General features: G+C 55.8%; 1 protein-coding gene and 1 long non-coding RNA gene across 3 annotated transcripts in view; one reads left to right on the top strand and one right to left on the bottom strand.

Annotated features, from left to right (window-relative positions):
- Positions 1-18,681, top strand: part of SLC25A17 (solute carrier family 25 member 17) — a 114,334-nt gene that overhangs the window by 74,525 nt on the left and 21,128 nt on the right. The gene's annotated exons all lie outside the window — the stretch shown is intronic.
- Positions 11,261-12,183, bottom strand: LOC149123640 (uncharacterized). Its single transcript, XR_016217049.1, has 2 exons — positions 11,969-12,183; positions 11,261-11,708 (listed from the first exon to the last, which is right to left on the bottom strand). It is a non-coding gene; the product is annotated as an uncharacterized LOC149123640 (long non-coding RNA).

The raw sequence follows: 18,681 nt of genomic DNA, 5'->3' as shown, positions 1-18,681 counted from the left end.
TGGGCTTGATACGCCCTCCCCTTCCCAGGACGCACCTGTCACATCCGGGACCACATGCGCCCCATGCGCATAGACCATCCCCTTCCTCATCAAAAGAAGTGGAAGGCGGGGAGAGCTCCCTGTCCAGCAGGAGCTCGCGTGCGGTTCCACTCTCGTTTTCTCTCTCCTCGCCGGAACGCGCTCATTGTGCTGCTTCCGGCCGAAGACGGACCTCAGGCAGCCTTCTGCTCTCCCACTCCTGGACAGGCCTTCCCCGTCACAGGTGCATTTTCAGTGTCTCTTGTCTTTTGACAAGGGTTATTTATTTATTTAAGATTTAAGGTTTATTCATTTATTTGAGAAGCAAATGGCTGCAATGGCCAGAGTTGCGCCAATCCAAAGCCAGGAGCCAGGAGCTTCTTCCAGGTCTCCCATGCAGGTGCAGGGGCCCAAACCTTTGGGCCATCTTCCACTGCTTTCCCAGGCCATAAGCAGCTGGATCGGAAGAGGAGCAGCTGGGACTCAAACTGGTACCCATATGGGATGCCGGCGCTGCAGGCAGGGGCTTAGCCCACTACGCTTGCAGCTAATGCAGACCCTGGGAGGCAGGGGTGTGGCTTAAGTAATTGGGTTCCTGCCACGAATGTGGGAAACTTGGATTGAGTTTGCAACTCCAGGCTTTGGCCTCAGTCCAACCCCAGTGTGGGCATTTGAGGAGTGAACCAGCAGATGGGAGCTCCCTCTTTTTTTTTTTTTTTTTTTTTAAGATTTATTTTATTTATTTGAAAGGCAGAATTCCAGGGAGAGAGACAGAGAGCTCTTCCTTCTGTTGGTTCACTTCCCAAATGGCTGCAACAGCCAGGGCTGGGCCAGGCCGAAGCCAGGAGCTTCAGCCAGGTCTCCCACGTGGGTGGCAGGGGCCTTAGCACTCGGGCCATCCTCTGATGCTTTCCCAGGCTCATCAGAAGGCGCTGGATCAGAAGTGAAGCAGCAGGGACTGGAATTGGCGCTCATATGGGCTGCCAGAGTTGCAGGCAGCGGCCTAACCCACTACACCACAATGCCAGCCCCTTTTTTTTCTTTTAAGATCTGTTTATTTGAAGGGGACAGTCACACACACACACACACACACACACACACACATGAGGGAGCAGGGAGGGATATGAAGAGCCCTTCCATCAGCTGGTTCACTCCCCAAATAGCTACAACAGCCGGGGCTGGACAAGGCCAAACCCAGGAGCCCAAGTCTCTGCTGCTTTCTCTAGGCCCATTAACAGGGAGCTGGATCAGAAGTGGAGCATCTAGGACTTGAACCCGCACTCCGAAATGGGATGCAGGCAACATAAGCGGCAGCTTAGCATGCTGGCCACGACACCAGCCCCAGGAATTCTCTTTCTCTCCCTACCTGTCTCTGCCTCCCAAATGGATAAATGTGTGTGCCTTAAGTGAGTGAACTCAGAGCAGGGGCAGACACAGTGGGAGCGACACAGGAGCCTGCGTGATTGTGCGAGCCCCCTGTGTTTGAGGGATTTCTGTTCCTCATCAGAGTGCCGCCTCTTCATGCTAACGAGTCCACTTCTGTTCCTGCCTAGTTTTTCTTAGTCGTTGTTATCTGTGATTCATCACCTCATTATGCTTTGAGGCCATTAAAATGGAGACAGTGTCACTCAGAAGAACATGAACACAGCAAGCCCCGTGGGGTCTCACTTGATGACCAAGGCTAACGCTCAGAAAAGTCAAAAGTCCAGGCATTAGCACAATAGGAAGACAAAGAGCTTGATTTAACTAATAAGCAGCTCAGTGCCTGCGGCTTCCAGCTGTATTCTCTCGACTTCCCTTTGAAGTGCTTGTTTCAAAGGGCATGAATTTATCCGTGTTCAAGTCACTGACTTGTTTATGACGGGCGCTTGTGTGTTTGGTTTGTGGTGAGGACGGATCAGCTGGGAGAAGCGCGGATTCCTGGACTTAAGAAACCCTCCAACTGTCTTATTTTCCAAATTTCAATGACAGCGTTTGTTTGTTTTTAATTTATTTTTGTTTGAAAGACAGAAACGCACAGTGAGAGAAGGACAGAAAGACAGAGATCTTTCATCTCCTGGTTCCCTCCCCAAATGCCTGTCAACAGCTGGAGCTGGGCCAAGCTGAAGCTGGGAGCTCAGAACCCAAACCGGGTCTCCCACCTGGGTGTTAGAGACCCAACCACTTGGCGGCCGGCTGCCACCTCCGGGCTGTGCGTTCGTAGAGACTGGAATCAGAAGCAGAGCTGAGCCTCAAATCCAGGCACTCTGATATGGACGCGGCGTCCCTACCCAGTCTTAACTGCTGGGCCAGATGCCTGCCAATCAGTGTCTCCCTTTCCTCAAAGGAATTGTTTAAAGATTTATTTATTTATTTGAAAGGCAGAGTCACAGAGAGAGAGCAAGAGAGGGAGATCTGGCATCTGCTGGTACACTCCCCAGGTAGCTGCAGCAGCCAGGGAAGCGGAGCGGCTGGTATTTGAAGCAGCGCCCGTGTGGGATGCCAACCTCTCAGGTGGCGGCTTGATCCACTACACAACCCGGCCCCCTTCTAAGGCGTCTGAGAGTAGCCCTTGGCTTGAAAAACCACTTAGCTCGCAACAGCAGGCTCCCTTTTTCACCTGCAACTGCTCCTCGTTAGACACTGGTGATTTCAGCAGGATGCCTGTCCCCCAACGTGTCACCATGGCTCCCCTGCGCTCTGCTGTCACCACGGGGCCCGCTCCTCTCCAGCCTGGGCTGTCTTCCCTGCCTTCCACCCAGGTCTCTCCTCCACGAAGTGGAAAGGAGGGAAGTTATTTGCTTCCCAAGCCGATGTCTTTACTACATTTGCAAAATCGGGTCTCCGATGTGTGTCTCGGTGTGGCTACAAGCCATGACTGATATAATATTGGATTTCTTTCTTTTCTTTTTTTTTTTTTTTTTTGACAGGCAGAGTGTACAGTGAGAGAGAGAGACAGAGAGAAAGGTCTTCCTTTGCCGTTGGTTCACCCTCCAATGGCCGCCGCGGCTGATCCGATGGCAGGAGCCAGGAGCCAGGTGCTTCTCCTGGTCTCCCATGGGGTGCAGGGCCCAAGCACCTGGGCCATCCTCCACTGCACTCCCTGGCCATAGCAGAGAGCTGGCCTGGAAGAGGGGCAACCGGGACAGAATCCGGCGCTCCAACTGGGACTAGAACCCGGTGTGCCGGCGCCGCTAGGCGGAGGATTAGCCTAGTGAGCCGCGGCGCCGGCAATATTGGATTTCTTTAAAGAGGGAGACTGACCTGTGGCCCCAAATGAGAGCTTCCTGGACAAATGCTGAAACAAGTTTGAATAAAAAGTACTGCTGCCATTGGGCACCCGTGTAACGGTTAACAATGAAGACCTAGGGGCAGGCAATTGACGTAGTGGTTAAGTTGCTGGGTGGGAGGCCTGCACTCCATATCGGGGTGCTGGGTTCAGTGCCAGCTTCCCACACGTGTAGACCCTGGGAGGCAGCAGTGATGGCCCAAGTAGTTGGGGAGACCTTGATTGAATTCCTGGCTCTGGCCTGGCCCAGTCCCGCCCATTGCAGACATGTGGAAAATGAACCAGCAGCAAGGCACTGGCTGTCTCTATCTCTGTCCCTTAAATTAAAAATTAAAATAGGGGCCAACCTTGTGGCACAGTGGGCTAGGCTGCTACTTGTGCATATCGGAGTGCCAGTTCGAGTCCCAGCTCCTCTGCTTACTATCCAGCTTCCTGCTAAGGTGCCCGGGCCCCTGCCACCCAAGTGGGAGACCTGGATGGAGCTCCTGGCTCCTGGCTTCGGCCTGACCCAGACCAGGCTGTTGTGACCATTTGGGGAGTGAACCAGCAGATGAAGTTCTCTCTCTCTCTGACAGTCTGCCTTTAAAATAAATGCATATTTAGGCAACAGATAAAAATGAAGACCTAGTTTGTTGCACTCTAATACGATGGCGTCTGGGCCCCTCTCTGGCGGATGGGGTGGATTCCTTATTTTGAAATGTCATTACGGTCCTGTGACGGTGGTGAGTTCGGACATTCCTCTTTGACCTGGTTGGCCACCATGGGGTGCGACTGTAAGGTCGGCAGTGCCAGGCTTGGAGAGCGATCCTGTCCCATCCTCGCCGGAAGCCTCAGGCCCAGGGCCTTCTTGTGGCCCGGGCAGCCTTGGTGGCACAGATGGACAAAGCATGGCCGAAAAGGAAACCAGAGAGAGGACGGGAGAGGGAGCCAGTGAGGGGAAGGAAGAAGGAGGAGCCCAACCCCGAGGAAGAGGTGAAGCCTTCTCCCGGGCCCCCAGCGGAGGGGAGACCCCAGCTTGCAGGCAGCGCCGCTGGGAAGCCGCGAGTGCAGGAGTCTAGAGCGTCTGCTCACGAGGTCGTGACAGTCTGAAGAAGGGTTCGCGTGGGGGCGATAAAAGCTCCCGTCTGGCATTTTCTCCTGCGCTTGCTTTCTGCTTGGGTGGAGTGACGTCGTAGACAGGGGGAGTCACCGTTTCTTGGAAGGCTAAGCCTCAAGCGAACATAAATACTTAGCTGTTCCTCTCTCCCTGCCCCGGCCTGCAGACTGCCTGGTGCCCTGGGTGGAAGGCGGGCAGAGGGTAGCAGGGAGGACTGGGTTAGGCTGCACAGAGGAAACCCAGCAGGGTGGCATGACAGAGAGGGGGCTGTGTTTCTCATGGCCCAGCTCTGGGGGCGGTGAGTCCACAGCTGACCCTGCCCCCTCTCTTCCCTCTGACCGCCTTAGCACGAGCATCCGTGCACACGGTCCTGCCGGGATGGGTTAGGGCAAAAGGTACGAGAACGTGCTGGCTGCATTTACCCCTTTTCCAGCAGATTCTCACCTCCTTCTTCAGCGTCGTCACGTGGCCGTCCCAGAGGGCAAGCGAGCTGCTGCCCTGAACCAAATCGTGTCGTTAAAGGAAGAGGTGGGGGGGGGGGGACCAGATGGAAACAGGCAGTGGCGGTGCCGGCCGCTCGGGTCAGCAGCGACAGCTCCGAGAGGCATGGAGCGTAGCCATGGGAACGCAGACCTGTCTGCGCATTTTTCTGTCAATTCTCAGCCACTTTAACTTCAAATGTTGCTCTCGTCCATTCTCTTCGCTTCAGCAGATAAACACTAGACCTCCCCACTCCGCAGCTTGCTCTCTGATGTTTTCCGCCCCGCGCCCTGCTTTGATGAACACTCCGAAATGTCCTCAGACCTACCTCCGAGTCACTCATTTCCTATCCACAGTATACTTTTATTTTTAAGATGTAGTTATTTTTTTTTTAACTACATGGTCATTTTTTTTTTTAGTAGTGTCTTGCCCATCTTTATTCTAGTTTTCAGAATATAAGGTTAGGGCTCAGTGAGTCACTCTGCCCTTTCAAATCAATCGATCAGTCTTCGCTTTGCTGACAGCTTTGGTATCTGACGGCCTGCATTTGGATCTCAGCTCTGCCTCTCATGAGCTGGACAGCCCTGGCCTCACTGTTTAACCTTCCAGGGCGCCCGTCATCAGCTCCAGGCTGGGACTAGTGGTAGCTCCCGTGTCCTGGGATGGTTCTGCGGATTAGGAGTCCTGTAGATGCGGCACTGAGGCGCTGCTGGCCCCCGAGCAGTACGCAGTGCGCTCCCACTTTCCCCTCCTGCGCTCTGTGCGCTTCACTTGCTCAGTTACCGCCGCGCTCTCTGCAGAGCAGGGGTTGTTTTTTTTTTTTTTTCATCTGTTTTGTGCTTCTGTCCCTGCTCGCCTACAGCAGGGCCTGGTGCAGGGCAGCACCGAGGAATTGCCGAGCACGTGAGTGAGCACACAGGGCTCTCCACTGACTGACTGCTAGACTGCAGGCAGCTCTCCCTTGGGAATTTTTTTAAAGATTTATTTACTTACAGGAAAAGCAGAGTTACAGAGAGGCACACACAGAGAGAGAGGTCTTCCATCTGCTGGTTCACTCCCCAGATGGCTGCAACGGCCAGAGCTGGGCTGATCCAAAGGCAGGAGCCAGGAGCTTCTTTCGGGTCTCCCACGTGGGTGCAGGGGCTCAAGGGCTTGGGCCATCTTCCACTGCTTTCCCAGGCTATAGCTGAGAGCTGGGTCGGAAGTGGAGCAGCTGGGACTAGAACCGGCACCCAAATAGGATGCCGGCACTCAGACAGCAGCTCTACCTGCTACGCCACAGCACCGGCCCCTGCCTTAGAAATAAAGCACACACAAGGCCATTCAGTGACTCACTGCCCATCATTCAGTTAAGTTAGAAATTACCAAAACGTCCTCCTCACAGCATACATCCAACCTTTAAGAACACTTCTCTGTCAGGGCAGGCTTGACCTAGCAGTAGAGATTGGACTGAGTACCTGGGTTCGGTCCCCAGCTCTGGCCCCGACTCCAGCTTCCCACTGACGCAGGCCCTGGCAGGCAGTGGAGGCCCTGCTGCCCACGTGGGAGCCCTGGGCCGAGTTCCCAGCTCTGGCCTCACCCCAGCCTCCCTGGCAGTTGTGGGTGTTTGGTGAGTGAATCAGTAGATGTGTTTCTCTCTTTCCCTCTCTCTGTGTGTACTTCTCAGTTAAGTTCATAATTTTTAAAAGTAAAACACTTCTCTCGGTAACTCACGGGCCAGAGAAGGAATCGTGATGCAGGTCTGCATTGTTCAGAGCTGAGTGGTGATGTGCTTGTCTCAGATAATACTGTGGGATGTCATGGACTCTCAGCTCCAGGGAGAGCGGTGGCCTCCAAGGCTTTCAGGACAGAGAAACAGCCAAGCGGGGAAACTCATGGAGCACCTGGCCCTGGGCAGGGAGGCAGGGCCGGCCAGAGGCTGCTGCTCAGTTGCACGTCGTGGGGGTCCTGGCATCCTTAGTAAGTCACCAGGCCGGGCTACGCGGACCCCTTGCTCCAGCCAGGGCTTCTGTGCGCCCACTTGGGTTTCCTGTTCCCCACCTGTCTCCCCGCAACAGCCTCTTCCTGAGCTCCTCTCACTGGACCCCAGTTCAATGATAAACCGCGTTCTCCCTGAAACCGAGCCCGTGTCGCGCACAGGCAGGCCCCCGCCTCTCGCCGTCGCCCTCGGCCCACGGTGTCCTCGCCGGTCCTTTACCAGAAGGAGCTCACTGACTGGAGAGAGCGGCCCCGCTGGCCCTGCAGGGTTCTGATCCCTGCACTCAAGGCGCCATAGCTCCCCCAAGGCATAACCCTTGCTGGCCGGTCCTGTCCAGAGGGGTTTGTGGGCATTCCAGGCGGGGGCAGAAGGTGACTGCCGCTCACATGCAACCCCCAGACCACCCGAGCCACCCGGCCACCACACGTTCCCTAAGCGCACAGCATCGCCGACCAGGCAAAGGAAGGCCACGCGCGCCGCGGACCAGCCAGGAACTGTGCACGAGCTGACCACGCGCCCCTCAGCCCCGACCTCAGTCTCTGAGAATAAGAACCTTCTCCCCTACCCGTCGGGGAGCCTGGGAAGTAAGCTGCCCGGCTCCTTGCTCTGCGCTGTGCCGTGCACACCTCCCGGCTGTACCACCCCGTATCAGCGACTGGCTTTCTGCACAGCGAGCGAGCGGACCCAGGTTTGGGGGTTCTGTAACATCCTCGCTGTCTTCATTGTTCCCCAAGAACCCCACTTCCTGCAGCCCCCACAGAAAGCTATTTCTCATTATCCCCCACTGTTGGACCTAGGGATCTGGTGTGTGCACCCTCTCTCTCCAACACCTCCCACCACCACGCACCCAGGCCCCTCCACCCACCCCCTGCACAGCTCCCTCCCCGTCACTTGGGTCTCTACCCGGCTTCATCCTGGTTATTGCAACAGCCTCCTCATGGCTGCTCTGCCTCTGCTCTCCACACGGCAACTAAACCCAGAATGACCTTTTTTTAATTATTTATTTGAAAGGTAGAGTTACAGAGAGAGGGAGGGACGTCTTCCATCCTGTGGTTCACTCCCCAAATGGCTGCAGCAGCCAGAGCTGGGCTGAAGCCAGCAGCACCCATATGGGAGGCTTAGCCTACCACACCACAGCGCCAGCTCCCACCCCCACCCCCACCCCCCACCCCCCACCCCCACCAGCTGTCTACATCCGCTGGGGGGCTTCCTGCAACTTCCCTGGGCAGTGAGCTGCTGTCTCTCAGCTGCGTCTCGGGCACAGAGCAAGGCGTGGCGGTGCCGCCGGCCAAGACCCTGGCGCACCTGCCAACTCTTAGAACTGCAGAGGTCCTGCTGTTCAAAGTGCGGGGACTGTGGACAGACGACAGCTTCTGCTGCGCACCTGGGTCTTCAGGAATTGCGCAGTCTTGGGGTCCCCCCCACACCCCGAACTGCATGTGTCAAGTTCCTAGGTGATTCATTTGCACCTGCAAACTTGGGCTGATGGGAAGGTGAGGGAGAAGAGCTTTCCAGGTTCAGGCTGGGCTTCTCCTTTGCTCTGGTGAGCATGGGGTGGGGGCGGGGCGAGGCCAGGGCCTGCTGGAATGACCAGCACGCATCCTAGAGTGAATCAAATCAATGCAAGCTTTGCAATTTGGATCTGGAAGAGCACTGATCACTCTGGAAACGGCTGACAATTTCGGATTGCTGCTGTGCCGCTGTGAATAAGGCAGACGGATGCCAGTATTAATATGTGAAGGACCTGGCACAGCCTCAGTTAGGAGAAGGGCTGAGCACACTCCCGTTTACTGGAGTGGGCACGAAGGGGGAGTGCAGCAGCAGGAGAGGAGAGGAAGGGAGACCCTGTGGCCTGGCAACCCGAGGGGCTGTGTGCACGTGACGCTCACCCAGCTTGTCCCACCCCTGCTGCTTATAGAGTCTTCCCCGGCACTGACACTTGAATAATGGCCCTTAAGCTTCACTTTCTGAAAGGCTCCAGTAAGCTTGTATGGATGCAAGATAGATCTGCAGGGCAGATCTGAGCCGGCTCCCAGAGCCAGGAGCGGTGAGGATAGCCTGAGGGCCAGTACATTAGGAAGAGAATGCAGATTGGTGCCTCCTCTAACAGGGCCCCAACACGTAGGGGAAAGAGGCGCAGGACAGAGAGGAGACAGAATACGAGCTCGCAGCCGGACCGAATTTATTCAGGGAAAATAAACTCGCAGAGGTCAACCACCTGCCACCATGCTCACAGACGGCACAAGTGGCAGAGGCCGCGACCCCTGCAGGCCGGGCCCTTTTGTACCGTAGGTGGGCTAGGGTGGGGATGGGGCAGTAGGTGGAGGTGAGCTCTCCATCCTGGTTCTCCAGGTCTGGCCCACGGGCTTCCGAACCTGGGGGAGAATGCAGGGAGTGAGCCGGGGTAACAAGAACCTAAAATGGCTGAGACCCATCCCTGTTCCACCAGGGTGCCCAGGAGAGTGCAGCTAAGGTGGGGGTGCTGGGCTGAGGTCTGCGTCCGCGAGCAGGGGTACAGGGATGTGGTCCCACTTGTTCCTGGCGTTCTCGTGGCCATACATGAAGTCGCTGGAGCAGAGAGGTGACATGGTTTACATCCACCAGCTAGCAAATGACAGCAGTGGTGTTATGGGCTGAATGACGCCCCCTCCAAGACATGTTGGAGTCCTAACCCCCGATGCCATAGAACATAGCCTGATTTGGAAATAGGATCACTCACTGCAGAGGAGTGAGGGGCCCTTCAATACGACTGGTGTCCTTATGAGAAGAGAAGGAAGACACGGGAGGAGAGGGTGTGTGACAGTGGGGCGGGGGCTGGAGGGGTGTGTCTATCAGCCCGAGAGCCAGGAGCTGGAAGATCCAAAGAACTGTGCTTCCCCACGCATTTCCTCACAGCCCTGCCAACAGCTTGATTTTGGACTTCTGCCTCTGGAACTGGGGAGTGATTCTTTTTTAAGATTGATTGATTGATTTGAAAAGCAGAATGTCAGAGGAGGAGACAGAGAGAACAAGATCTTCCATGGGGCTGGCGCTGTGGCCTAGTAGGCTAAGCCTTTGCCTGCTGTGCCAGCATTCCATGTAGGCACCGGCATCCCATATTGGCGCCGGTTCATGTCCCAGTTGCTCCTCCTCCAATCCAGCTCTCTGCTGTGGCCTGGGAAAGCAGTGGAAGATGGTCTAAGTGCTTGGGCCCCTGCACCCGCGTGGGAGACCTGGAGGAACAGGATCAGCCCAGCTCCAGCCTTTGCGGCCATCGGGGGAGTGAACCAGTGGGTGGAAGACCTTTCTCTGTCTCTCGCTCTCTCTGTAACTCTACCTCTCAAATAAAATTTTTACAAAAGAGAGAGAGCTCCTCCATCTTCTGGTTCACTCCGCAAATGCCATAGCAGCCAGGTGGGGCTGGGCCAGGCTGAAGCCAGGAGCCTAGAACTCCATTCAGGTCTCCCACGTGGGTGCAGGGGCCCAAGCACTCGGGCCGTCTTCCACTGCTTTCCCAGATGCATTCGCAGGGAGCTAGATTGGAAGTGGAGCAGCCAGGACTTGAACTGGCCCTCATGTGAGATGCCAGCCGCTTAACCAGCTGCACCACAACCCGACCCCTATTTCTATCTGAGGCACTTTGGTGTGACATGGACAGAGCCATGTGGCATTCTTGGGCCGATGGTGTTTACACGCCTGGTGGCAGCTCCCCCGCCACGGATCTCTTCCCTGCTCCCAGTGATGGGGAAGCGGGAACCCTGCTCCGAGAGCTTCCCCGGGGCCCAGCTCCTGTGTGGAGGGAGACTTCAGGTGCCGGGATTGCATAAAGATGGGGGGGTCCTGGAGAAGTAGGAGATTATTGAGGGAAGGCTCGCGGGAGAAACAGGTAAGGGCAAGATTCTGGGAAAGACAGGGTGCCAGGAGAAGGCGGACTGGGCTCCCCAAGACGCAGGGCTGAGCTGTCTTCCTCCTCCACCCTCGCAGTCACTGGGCCGGGGGCGGGCCTTTAGAGGAAGGAGGGTCCAGGCGTGAGCCGTTGGCAGCCGGCACCTGCAGCAGCTCCCAGCCTGGCAGGGCACCCTCGGCACCTGCTCGTGGAACCCCGGCTCTGTGTCCCCCTGGCCATGCCACCTGAGACACCAGATAGAGCCCAGGCTGTGCCTTGTCCCAGAACGTGTGTTTGCACAGTGATGGTGGGAGATGGGGAGGCGGGGGTGGAAAGACAGAACTAAGCAGATGGCGGATACCCAGGTCCCTTCGTAAGCGACGCTGGCGGAAGTGCAGGGGGACGAGGTACTGGCTGTCTCCCTCATTGCTTAATGATGAGAATTCCAGGAACGACACAGATCCTCTGCCTTCCTCCTCCTCCGGCACTCATTAGCTAAATGGAAGTTTGACTAAACCTCCACATTGCTTAAAAAAAAATCAAGATTCAGTTCAATTAATTTGTGCAGGTTTTCTTAATAAGCCACTGGGGTCCAGAGGTGTCTGGAGTTCATTGTCAGCTCCTTGGAATGATGCCACGCCCTCCTGCCTCCCCATCCCTAAGCCTCACAAACCAGACCATGCCAAGCCTTCCTTGGCTGCACTGCCAAGGGTAAAACCAAGGGCAGTAGCCCCTCCTTCCTTGGAGCTGGGGTGATGGGTGCAGTGGGAGAATGGAGAGGAGAGATGCCCCCCCCACCAGCATGGGGCGTCCCCTGGGGAGACTGGTCTTCAGGACAGTGGCCCTGTCCCTCTGAGCAGGTGGCTTGCTCTGCTGTCCCACCGCAGACTTTCTTCGGGCTCATCTAGGACCCTTTGTCCTCGCTTGTCTGTCTGCTCACGCCCGTTTTTATCCGCTGCCTCCGAGATCTGGGGATCCAGCCAGCTTCTGGCGTCATCGCGGCCTGCAAAGGGAGGCGAGGATGGGCTGGCCTGCCACAACAGGCTGGCAGGGCCGCCACTCACACAGCCCACCACCAATGCCCTGTGCAGCTTCCCCGCCCCCACCCCAACCCCAGTCCCAGGCTTTTGCCCCTGCAGGCCCCCTGTGGGAAACCTGCCCTTCTCCTGCCACCAGTGCGCCAAGGTGCTGGCACCAACAGAAACTGCAGTTCCTCCTCCTGGAGGATTTCATTCCTTCCCGCCGTGGGAGCACTGAACTAACCGAGAAATAAAGTCCTTGGTGGAAGGGTCTCAGCGCGGGCAGCAGGCGGCAGGCTGGCGGCAGGTGCAGGCTTGCCTGGAGTCCTACGTTCACCCCAGGGACTGGGCCGGGGCAGTGCAGGGTGTGGGCGCAAACAGGGAGCCAGAGAACCGGCCACGTTTCACTCATGTCTCAAGCAGGCACTCAGCTTGCAAGCTGGCTACGCCCACTCGTGTGTGTGTGTGTGTGTGTGTGCTCTGTGTTGAGAGGCGTGTAGTGTTGTGTGACATGTGGGCAGGGTGTAGTGAGAGGGTGAGATATGTCTGCAACAAGTGTGTACCTCTGTGTGTTGTGTGTGTATTTGTGAGTGTGCTTGTACTGTGGCGTGCAGGGGGTGTGTGTCTGCAGGTGCGTGTGCTGGTACAGGGGTGGGGGGAGAGGGGAAGGAGGACATTCTGTGGCATTCGGACTGGTTTAGGACATTCGCCTTTGCCTGCAGCCTGCCAGAGAACGGTCCCTCAGCACAGATGGGGGCACGCCCAACAAATTTGAACTTGTTGGACAGTTTCTTCATAATGCACATTTTCCATGGACTTTTTGAAGGACCCACCCGCACTGTATGCATGGATTTCCAAATGTTTGCACCAAAATAGAATTATCTTTTAACTCCATTTTTCATAACTTTTTTGAATTGCCTTTGTGTTTATTGGTTCTCCGTCCAGATCAAAGCTTTTTAAAGAGCTGTGCAGGGGCAGGTGTTGTGGCGAAGTGGGCTAAGCAGCCCCCGGGGTCTCAGTCCTGGCGACTCCACTTGCAATCCAGCTTCCTGCTAATGCACACCGGGGACGCGGCAGGGATGCTCAGTGACTCAGTTACTTGAGTCTCTGTCACCCACGTAGGAGACCTGGATGCAGTTGCAGGCTCCTGGCTTCCGTCTGGCCCAGGCTGACTGCTGGGTCCGTTTGGGGAGTGAACCAGGGGATGGAAGATCCATGCCCCCACCCCAGCCTCGTGTCACTCTGCCTTTCAAATAAATAAACCTAAAAGAAAAAGTTGTGCCAGGGCATCTGATGCATAGAACTCCCATCTCCCAGACCCCATCAGCAGGGATGCAGACCAGAGGTAAACAGGGATTTTTATTGTTTTTTCAAGTCTGGTGAACTAAACGTAACATAAAATTTACCATCTGCATCGTTTTCAAACACCTGGCTCCGTGGCATAAACGTGCGTTCACAGTGTTGTTGGACCACCAGCGCCATCCGTCTCCAGAACTTTCCATCGTCCCAGACCCTGTCCCCACTGCGCAATAACTTTCCGCTGCCTCCTGCACCCAGCAGCCTGTGCACACACTGCCGTCTCTGGAGCTCCTGGCGCGGGGGGGATCGCACCAGCTCCAGCACCAGCACCGTCTGTCCCCCAGGACGCAGCAGCAGGTGTGCTGGGCTCGTAGCAGTCCACTGTGTGCATGACCGCATTCGGAGACGGGACCCTTGCGTCGCACCCACCTTCCAGCCACTGCGAATGGCGCCCCTGGGAGCGAGCGTCTCCTCAAGCCCCCACTCGCAGACGTGGAGTCGCTGCATCACATGGTGATTCTACTTTGAATTTCTGAGAAACCATCCAACTGTTTTCCTCAGCGGCTGTACCAGGATTCCAATCTCGCCACATCCTCCTCAACACTTGTTCTTTTCATCGTAGCAACCCTGGTGGGTATGAAGCGGTATCTCATGTGGCTTTGATTCCTTTAGTAGGGTTGCCTGTCTGCCTGAACCTGTTGGCTGTTTCTAGAGCTTTTGAGAAATATCTGTTCACGTCGTTCACCCAGTTTTTAATTGGGTTCTCGTTTTGTCATTCTTGAGCCGCAGGAATTCCTTGTGTAGTTTGGATATTAACCCCTTGTCAGATATGTGATTTCCAGATATCTTCTCCTGCCCCACGGGGTACCTTTTGACTCTGTTGACTGGGTTTTTTCAAAGTTGTATTTATTTATTTGAAAGAGCGATAGAGGGAGAAGCAGAGGAGAGAGAAGTCTTCCATCCACTGGTTCACTCCCCAGATGGCTGCAACAGCCAGTGCTGGGCCAGGCAGGAGCCAGGATCCAGGAGCCAGAAGCCAGGAGCCAGGAGCCAGAAGCTCCCTCCAGCTCTCCCAAGTGGGAGGCAGGCACCCTAATACTTGGACCAAAAAGTGATGGATGTGAATCAGCCATGGAGGTCTTCTGCCCCCTGGATGGATGGGCGTCACAAAAGATGTCAGGGCCTTCCATCTCCACCCCCAAATGACCTACAGGTGGTCTCTGCGCTCAGCTGTGAGTGTGCAGTTTCAGCGCCTTGTGCTCAGCCCCTGTGGGACTGTTTGCTGTGCTGTCCATAGGTGAGTAATTTGAATATGCAGTATGCTTCCATGGCACAAAATCCACAGGGTACAAAAGCAGAACGTCAGCCTCCTCCCACCACCCTTCCACCCGCCGCTCCCCAGAAGTAAGCAGGTCCTTGTGGTTTCTTCCAGAAATGACCTAGAGTATCCATACGCATTTAAATACTCATTCTTAAAAAAAAAAAAGATTTATTTATTTGTTTGAAAGGTAGAGGCAGAGAGAAAGAGAGAGAAGTCTTCCATCCACTGGTTCACTCCCCAAACGGTTGTTATGGCTGGAGCTGAGCTGATCCAAAGCCAGGAGCCAGGAACTTCTTCCGGGTCTCCCACAAGGGTGCAGGGTCCCAAGGACTTGGGCCATCTTCTACTGCTTTCCCAAAGCATAGCAGAGAGCTGGATTGGAAGTGGAGCAGCCGGGTCTTGAACCGGTGTCCATCTGGGATGCCTGTGCCTCAGGTCAGGGTGTTAACCCGCTGAGCCACAGCGCCGGCCCCAACTTTTCTGTCTTCTTAACAGCTGCGTACTATTCCATTGATGTTTGGTGAGCATTCCAGCTACTTCCAGTTTGTCCATTACAATACCATAGAATGAACATTAGGATTATTCTTTTTTAATTTTTATTCACTTGCTTGTGAGGCAGAGAGAGCGAGCTCCCATCTGCTGGCTCACTCCCCAAGTGTGAAGTGTGCATGACGGCTGGGTCTGGGCCAGGCGGAAGCCGGGAGCCAGGCTCCCCGTCTAGGTTTCCCGTGTGGGCGGTAGGGACGAATCTGCGATTTGGGATACTGGCATCCTGACAGGTGTCTGGGTGGCTGGGCCTGAGCCCCGCCCCCAGGATTATTCGTGAGTGACTTTCCAGCCCCACAGCCCACACTGAGACACCTCCCGAGAAAAGGTGTCGCCTCTGTCGTCGGGGGACCACCAAGGGCGCCCAGCACCCACTGCCTTGGTGGGCCCTGGGGGGGATTCCGCCCAAGCTCCTGTTCCACGGCGAGGCAGGGCTTCCCTGGAGGCTGGGCTCTGCGATCCCTGCACTTGACGGCCGTGCCCTCTTTGCTTTGGCCGTTCTCAGGGTCCGGCTTATGGACCACACCTGCAGCTGTGCAGGGCGCTTTATCACAGCTCAGGAAGGCTGCTCTCACTGCTGCTGTTAGGATTCCTGTCCCCCTATTTTCCTTTCACTTCACGTCTCAACTCTGTTCTATTCCCGGCCACTGCATATCTTCAGGCCTTCAGGTTCTTTGTGTGAGAAGTGGGTACACACACACACACACACACACACACACACACACTGAATATGAATGTGAATAGAATACCCAGAGGCCAATCTGCCTTGGCCCTGTGCTGCCCAGGGACCCACGGCACGGGCCTCCCCACCCCCTGAGCCCCTGCGGGATCCCCTGGCCCCTTCTCCAGGCCGACCCTGTGGCCCAGCATCCTCACTTTCTGGTCACTGCTGTGGAATCCCAGTCCATCCTAAAGCTTCCATGGCCTCCTGTCCTTAGACCAAGGCTCAGGAGACTCCCACCCTCTGTAAAGCCTCACCCTGAACAGGTGCAGTGGGCGGGGCTGGGAGGTGAGGTGGGAGAATTCCTGCAGCTGCACCTGCCCAGCCTCGGGGACAGCTCCGGGTCCTGTCCCTGCAGCCGCCCGCACGCAGTCATCCCACGTGTGCCCACTGGCTTCACCCCACCCACCAGTGTTCTTTCGTCTCAGTGTGAGAAAGCAATTTGCATTCAGCCAGCAGGATTAAGTAAGATAGATGGAGGCAGCCTGCTTTCTCACCGCATAAACCTCTCATCTTGCGGGGGCTGCTGTGCCGAAGGCGGGTGGAACGGTTTTGCGTAAGTGTGTCCCCTGCAGGCTGCGTTTCAGATCCGTGGCTCATGTGCCTTAGAGGTGTGGGTGAGCGCACAGCTGGGAGTGCTGAGCACCAAACACACTTGAACCCTGCCTGGTGCGGCCTCCAGCTCCTGCTGGGGTCTGCCCTTTAAAGTGACAGGGAGGGAGGGGCCAGTTCTGTTTGCAGTCCCTGGGGTGGGCCCCCCGCTTCAGCCTGAGCCCGGCTGTGGGACTGGGATGCCCAGCTCTGCAGAGCATCAGGGGCCCTGCTCCCTCCGGGGCTTCTCGCTGGGGAAGGAAAGCTGCAGGAGAGGAGAGAGAAGCAGAGTGAGGTTCTTTCCCAGGGCTGAGTGAGACCTTCCCAATCCTTAGCATCTTACATGGAAAATGGCCACTGAAGATTACTGGGCTCCGGGGTGGTGCTGTGGTGTAGCAAGGTAAGCTGCCGTCTGCAGCCGTCCTGCTGATCTACTTCCGATCCAGCTCCCTGCTAATGCGCCTGGGAAAGCAACAGAAGATGGCCCAAGTCCTTGGGCCCCTGCACCCGTGTGGGAGACCCAGCTGAAGTTCTAGGCCTCTGGCTTCAGCCTGGCCCAGTTCTGGCCATTTGGGGAGTGAACCAACAGGTGGAAGATTTCCTCTGTCTCTCTGTAACTTTGGCTTTCAAACAAGTAAATTAAAAAAAGAAAGGAAGAAAGGAAGGAAGGAAGGAAGAAAGGAAGGAAGGAAGGAAGGAAGGAAGGAAGGAAGGAAGGAAGGAAGGAAGGAAGGAAGAAAGAAAAGAAAAAGCAGCCTAGTAGCAGTAGCGGGTGTTTTAATGGCTCCTGCTGCTACATGCCAGTCAGCAATCTAGGTGCTTGACATACCGTAACTCACTGAACCCTTACAACACCCTCCGAGCGTACTATCCCCATTTATCAGAGAAGAACACTGACACTCAGAGAATGTGGGTCATTCGCTCAGGTTCACTTGGCTGGTGAGTAGCAGTGCTGGGATTCGAACCCAAGGAATCAGGTCCAAATCTGTGCCCTGAAGCAGAGGGGTGCAGGGCACCCATGGCACCTGGTGCTCACAGGTGCATCTGGGTCGCTGGCGCCCAAGCCCCCGCTCCTGGCTGGACCTGGGAGGGCAGCTGCACCAAGGCTGATTCTCACGCCCGTGCCTGGGGCCCCTGGGCCTGGGCTCCCGTGCTCTGTGCATGTCCTGTCTCCCGGGAAGGCCTGCCTGAGTGTAGCCATCACGTGGTCTGGACGCAGGATAGGTGCCTGCTGGGAACCAAGAAGATGCTGCTGCTTCTAGCACCGGAGCCACGCCAGATGCTCCCCCAGGAAGCGCTGACCCTCTCGCTGAGTGACCGTCACTCCTCCCCCGGGTGGCCCGGGCTGGAGACATCGCTTCCTACTCTGCTGCTTTCTGTCTCAACTTGAGGTGTGTCAGAGTGCACTGATCTTCAACAAAGGTGCCAGGGCACACAATGGGAGAAGGACAGCCTCTTCAACAGGTGGCGCTGGGAAAGTAGATAACCATGTTCAGAGACGTGAAATTGGACCATGTACAAAATTCCATTCAAAATGAAGACCTAGATGTCAAATAAACAGTCTTCTTGCCATTTGTCTGCGCAAAGATTTTTTTTTGGATCCGACCCCACACGCACAAGCAAAAATAGACAAATAAGATTGCATCAAGCTAAAAATCCTCCGCATAGCAAAGGAAGCCATCAGCGGAGTGGAGACAGCCATGGGATGGGAGAAAAGCCCTGTAAACCACATGTCTGATGAGAGGTTAGTGTCCAAAATATATTGAAGACTCAAACAGCTCAATAGCAAGGAAATAAGCAAACTGAGGAGCAAGAGGGAGGCATTTGGCCTAGAGGTTAAGATCTGCTCACGCAGACCCTGAGGGCAGCAGGGTCCCGACACCCGCGTGGGAGACCTGGATGGAAGCCCCAGCCCTGGCTTCAGCCTGGCCCAACCCTGGCTGTTGCCAGCATTTCAGCACTGAACCAGTGGACGGGAGTTCTCTGCTTCTGTCTCTACGCCTACCAAATAAGTAAATAAAATGTTAAGGTATTAAAAATGGGCCAAGGGCTTGCTAGCTCTTTCTGAAAAGAAGACATACAAATGGCTAACAAGCAAATAGAAACTGTTCAGAGGCCGGCGCCGCGGCTCACTAGGCTAATCCTCCACCTTGCGGCGCCGGCACACCGGGTTCTAGTCCCGGTCGGGGCGCCGGATTCTGTCCCGGTTGCCCCTCTTCCAGGCCAGCTCTCTGCTGTGGCCCGGGAGTGCAGTGGAAGATGGCCCAAGTGCTTGGGCCCTGCACCCCATGGGAGACCAGGAGAAGCACCTGGCTCCTGGCTTTGGATCAGCGCGGTGCGCCGGCCACAGCGCACCCGCCATGGCAGCCATTGGAGGGTGAACCAACGGCAAAAGGAAGACCTTTCTCTCTGTCTCTCTCTCTCACTGTCCACTCTGCCTGTCAAAAAAAAAAAAAAAAAAGAAAAGAAAAGAAAAGAA

This window comes from Oryctolagus cuniculus, chromosome 11 (genome assembly GCF_051225735.1).
Source record: "Oryctolagus cuniculus isolate XC-2025 breed Fujian yellow rabbit chromosome 11, ASM5122573v1, whole genome shotgun sequence".
NCBI lineage: Eukaryota > Metazoa > Chordata > Mammalia > Lagomorpha > Leporidae > Oryctolagus > Oryctolagus cuniculus.
Note: the sequence above shows the minus strand (reverse complement) of the source record. Positions and strands in the feature narration are given on the sequence as shown.